Source organism: Loxodonta africana, chromosome 18, assembly GCF_030014295.1.
Source record: "Loxodonta africana isolate mLoxAfr1 chromosome 18, mLoxAfr1.hap2, whole genome shotgun sequence".
NCBI lineage: Eukaryota > Metazoa > Chordata > Mammalia > Proboscidea > Elephantidae > Loxodonta > Loxodonta africana.
In genome coordinates, this window is record NC_087359.1 from 65,954,776 (window position 1) to 65,960,813 (window position 6,038).

Here is a 6,038-nt window from a genome sequence, read left to right on the forward strand (position 1 = left end):
GAGCGCGGGAGCCTCAGACTGCGACCTTGCCGCCACCCCTTCTTCTTCCTCCTCCCCTGACACGGTGACACCACTGGATTGTCCGCTGGTCTGGCGACGGCACTCGCCACCACGCGCTAGCCCAACTTGGTAAAACGATCGCAGGAAAGAGGAGGTGAAGACTGAAAGGAAGAAGGCCTGGAAGGGCTCCCTTTTTAAGCAAAACCCTCCCTTATTCCTCTCCAGTAAGAAACGCCAACGGTTTCTTCCTATTGACTAGATAGTGAAACTAAGCAAGGGGTGATCTACCGCAAAGAAAGAGGGGGTGAGGAGGTGACAGAGAACATTTACAGGTAAACACATCAGGTTTCCTGATTCACCTGGCCCCATCCTCCTGGGAGGAGATGCTTCCCTGGCCCATGCCACTCTCCAGGGGTTCCAGGGCAGGCTACCAGGGTGCACTGTAATTAAGTGGATGTTCGTACCTATTGCAGCAGGCGCTGTGGAGTGAAAACTCCAGCTCCCAAGGAGTCAGCTGCCAAGCAGCCCCTAAGCGCTACAGCATGGGGAACTCTGTCCCACACCTAGGGTAGATGGGGTGGAGCGGGGGACACCAAGCAACCAAGGCCTAGGATCACCAAATACACTTGGAGCGAGAGCAAGTGCCAACTGTCAGAAATGTTCCCAGAGCGACAGACAGATGGAATCCAGGCTGCTAGTCCTGCAACCCTCCAACACGTGAAATTAAACAGAGAGGAGCTAGGGGTGGGGGGTGGGGGTGGGGGTGAAGGGGGGCATCCTGGGGACCAGTTTGAGAGCTCATGACGGCAAGAAAGGCAGGGCCCTGGGTGAGCTGTGGGAGTGTGTTGAGCTGTGCACACTCATTGTCGACGTTCTGCAGTTGGTCCAAAAGCAGCCCTGTGCCCCCTCCCCCCGCCCTCACATACCGATGGGAAACTCCCCTCCTGGAACCATAGACTCCTGGAGTTGGAAAGGACCCCAGGTCTACTGGATGTGATCTTCTCTAAAAGTAAAAGCCCCAGAGCTCAGTGTTTGTGTGCTTGGGGATCATTGGGAACAAAGACATGTAAATTCTTGGCCTTCCCTGAGATTTTCCTTCATTGAGTCCAGGATGGGGCCTGGGAATCTGTATTCTGTTCTCAAACTGACATTTGGGATGCACAGATTTTTGCAACTTCTCCTCATTAATTTCAGCTCAAATGTCATCTCAATAAGGCCTAGTCTTATTACCACCTATCCAAAGTAGCCCCTACCCCTACCCCAATCACTTTCTATTGATTGCCCCATCTCATTCCCTTACAGCAGTTATAACTGATCCAATCTCTGGCCTTATCTATTGGCTGTGTCCCCAACTAAGATTGGAAGCTCCAGGAGGGCATGTCCCCATCTTTGGACATCTCTGTATCGCAGCACATACAAGGACCCTGGTGTGTCCTCTGTATCCTAGTGGAAGAGGATTTAGAGCTGCCACCCCATCCTAGTCATGACTGGGGAACAAGCTTGGCAGTTGTTGCCAGACTTCCCACCCTCCCAGCCTCTTCGTCAGCCTTCCCTAACAGGGCTCCCAGTACTTGGAGATGTAGCTGCCATCCGGAGACATCACAGATATGAAGATGCCTCTTCAACCTGAGAACACTGCCCAGTGTCCGGTTCTAGTTGCCACTGAGTTGATTCCAACTGATGGCAACCCTGTGTGTATCAGGGTAGAACTGTGCTCCATAAGATTTTCAGTGGCTGATTTTTCTAGACTGCCAGGCCTTTCTTCCAAGGCACCTCTGGGTGGACTCAAACCTCCTACCTTTTGGTTAGCAGTCGAGCACATTAACCACTGTACCACCCAGGGGCTCCAGTGTAAGCTGTAATAATTCCAGGCCCAATGGAGAAAGGAAAGGTAGCCTTCAGGAATCCCCTGCACTAAAATACGGCCTGGAGTGGAGCACCAGAGGCTATTGAGCATCTGGAGAGCATCACCCACAAGGCCCTGTAACCCTGCATGAGTAGCACTGAGGATGGTGGTGAGGGGGCTAGTTGGCCTGCGGCACACACCATAACAGGTCTCTCTCCTCCCCAAAAGGAATTCCAGGTTTTGTGGCCCAGGCCTGTTTGTTCTGCTGAGGGATCTCCAAGACTACGGCAGATGGGCTAACAGGCCCCAGGTTCCCCAGCAGAACCTACAATTAGCCACAGTCCAGGGCACCTTCCTGTTTTTGATTCCTCAAACCTTAACTGAGCACCCATTAGGTGCTCTGTCAGTGGCCTGTCATAACTGCCACTCTGGCTTGAGAAGGGGCTCGGCTCTGTTTGCCCTCCAACTCCCCAATTCCCCATGGCATAGCCCAGACCAGGCTACACTTTCTGACACGACTATCCTGGAAATTTAGAGACCACCTGTAGGACAACACCCAAAGAGGAGAGGGCTGCTCTGCTCTGGGGGTTCAGGCCAGACTCCTCCTTCTGGGGTCCCTCATAGCACAGCTTCTGAGACTAGGTCTAGGCCCATTAGTGGGTCAAGACATCAATTTCCAGGGTTACAACCAGTATGTCCCCCAAAAAAGAAATAGAAAATACCAGAGTGTGTTTAAGGAAGGGTAGGTATTATTTTGTGAAGCTTTTGTTTCAAGCATGAGTGTGTCTCTGTATGACACCGTGATGTGAAATATATTTCTTCCTGTGTGTTGTAGTCACAAGCTGCCACCTGGAGTATCTGTGTTCCTCCTCTGCGTGGCTGGGGCCCGCTTACCACCCAACAAGTTCAGGCCTAACGCCTATTATGCCCAAAGAAGGAGAAGAGGTCTTTGCTTTATATTTGCATTATTAAAGGCCCAAAATGTTTCCAAAACTAAAGATGAATTCAGTTCTCCCTTGAGAGAAAACTGCCTGTTGCTCTTATGTGACAGTGTTTGTAGTTCCTAACCCTATTTCAACAGTCTCAGAGCCCCCAAGGTACCCTGTTGAAATTATATACACCACCATTATCAAGGTGAGGACTTACTGAGCTGGGGGCACTGCTGGTGTCAGGGCAGAATTCTCATCTTCCACGCGGGAGACCTGGGTTTGAGTTCTGGCCAAAGTGAGACCAGTTAGGAAACAGACAGGCCCTGAGCTGGGGCTGTGCCAGTGAAGGATTTTGCAGGACAACTCTGGACAGCAGACTGCAGGCAACATTGCGAACCCCCCCATCCTAATCTCCCTACTTACAGATGTTTTTCAGAAAAGCCAGCTGAAACCAGACCCCCGCGCATGGGCTGTGAGACAATCAGTGAGCTGAAGCTATACCCAAGCTCTGAGCCTCTTACCAAGAAACTAAAAATCACCAGACTTCAGAAGCAGGGGTCCATCTGCTACTTCAGTGCTAATTCCTAGCCTGGCCCTGTAAGAAATATACGTGTCACTTAACAGGGATTTAATGAATATGTATGACCTTCCCTTCCGTGAGGAACAGAAGACTTCCTCCAGCCCTTTGTTCGGGGTGACAGTGCTTTGAGACCGATTTCCTTGTCTCCTTACTTGCTGCAAGTAATAAACTATGTCTGCTTTCAATCTGCTTGATTCTTAGTTACTCTTAACCAGAGTACAAGTGGCGAACCCATTGCGTTCGGTAACCAATTTCCTGACACCCCAGATGGGACCCTAATTGGGGTCTCCCAAGTCAACTGTTGGAGAGGACCAAACTTTCCCTGGATGGGTGAAGTGGCCACCCAGACTCCTTTTGTTCAGCGCCCCTCCAGCTCGGTGAGCTCTGGCTCCAAGAGTTTATTTTCAATTTGGCTAACAAGCGGGCATAGTTTCTCTGTGTTTGTCTGTCTCTGGTTGGTGCACCCTGGTTCTGAGGAGTAGATATAGACATCTCCATAGGTGCCTGATTGGGAGATTGAAATCCCTCCAAGGAGTGGATGTAGACATCTCTGTTTAGACTGGGAGGTTGAAGTCCCTCCAACTGGTCTGCTTCTGGGGAGTGGATGTAGACATCTCTATGTGTTTAGATTGGGAGATTGAAGCCCCTCCATTTAGTACCAGGGATAGGAGGTATCTGGAGGACTGAAGTGGAGATTTGGACATTCCTCGTAAGGGCGGAATGTTAGGCCTCACTAACATCATCCTCCCTCCCCCTTCCCTCTCTGGCTTGTCTGGTAGGAGTGCTCTCTGTCTGTCTGTTCATCTTATGTGTGACCAGGGCTGTCCGGGAGGCCGAGGCTGCCAAGATCACCTCCATCACCTGGCTGGCTGTCTGGAAGGTGAAGACTGCAAGATTATCTCTGTCACCTCTGTCTGGTCATCTTATGTGTGATTTATGTGTGATGCATGGAAATTAATTGGTGAAAAGAAATTCAGGTTGAATTAGAACACACCTATAGAGACTCTTGAGAATTTATTGATCAGGCTGAAGGAGGAGCTGCACGGGGAGAGCAGATTTTCAGTCTAGACTGGGATTTGAATCACAATACAGGGAACGCTCTGGATGGAGTATTAAGATTTCAAAAAGAGCTTCTCTCCCTGAGCTGGAAAAACTCTTGGCTGCAGAGTGAGATACAAATAGATTCCTATTGGACTAAAAGGAAAAAGCTGGTGGTGTCAGCTACCCATAAAAATAAAAAGCTAGGTTCTTCAGAACAGTTAGTTGGACAGAATGGGAAATCAGGAAAGCTTACCAGGAGATTCACCCCTAGGGTGCATTCTTAGACACTGGCAATTCTCCGGGCAGCTATCCTAACTACTGCCTTGCAGCTAAGAGCCACCTCCCAAGAAAACAAAGAAAAGGAGGGAGACCAAGGCCACAGGAGCAGAAAAGGCCCTATACCCCTTTAGAAAGCAACAGGAAAAAAAAAAAAAAAAAAGAGTGAGAAAGAAAGGCGACCCAGTGCCAAGTCATGCCACTAAAAGATAAATAAGACTAAGAGAAAACTGGAGGCAAGTCCTCCACCCGAGCTTCTAGTTATAATGGAGGTAGGGAGAAAACCTGTAAAGTTTCTGATAAATACTGGAGCGACCCACAGCCTCTTTGGTGATGGGTCCTGGTGAGCTCCCCTCTATTCCTATGGTCCTCCATCCCAGCAATCTTTATCCTCCTCTTCCAGAATCTGATAAAATCTGAGGGGGGCTTTACGCCTTGCGCAAGGTAGTAAATGGACAGGGTGGGGTGGTTTGGGTACAGTTCCCCTTTTCAGTTTCGGATTTAGGTGTTTTTTTTTTTAAACAGAAGATGGGTAGGTTTTCAGAAAACCCAGTACAATTTAGAGAAGAGTTTCTCGAGGTTAGCTTTAACTTTTTTCTTAGCTTGCAAGATGTGGTGATGATTTTAACCACTTGTTACACCGCTGATGAAAAAAAAAAAAAAACAGAATACTCACAAAGGCAAGAGAACATGCTGACAGTTTTGTTCCCACTAACCCCAGGCATGATGTGCTAAGACCAGGGGCTGAAACAGTCCCTAAAACAGACTTTCAATGGGATTACCAGGACAGACTAGGTTGGGCAGGAATGAAACATTCCCTAACTTGTATGCTCGAAGGGATGCAGAAATGCATTCACAAATCAGTTAATTACTCAAAGATCAAAATAAATAAATAACTCAAGGGAAAGATGACAATCCTGTGGCCTTTTTGAATAGGCTGGCAGAAAGCTTTAAAAAATTTACCAACATAGGCCCAGAGGCACCAGAGGCTGCCCCCTTATTGGGTTTGCATTTTGTAGCCCAGAGTGTCCCTGACATTAGAAGGAAACTTCAAAAGTAAGAGGCTGGCCCCCAGACCCCGTTGTCCAAATTAGTAGAAGAAGTCTTTAAGGTTTTTAACAACAGAGATAAGGCAGAAGAAGATAGAAAAGATACAGTGGCGGAAAGGAAGGCCCAGTTGTTGGCCACAGTTATTCAGGGGCCACCTCGAAGTAACTCCTGGGGACCCAGGCCATCACAGGTAAGTGGGCAGTTTGACAGACCTTGGAGTTGCCCTTCACGGCTGCCTGCAAAGCTGGGGCCCCAACAGTGTGCATAGTGTAAAAAGGAGGGACACTGGAAATGGGAGTGCCCGAACTATCCTCAG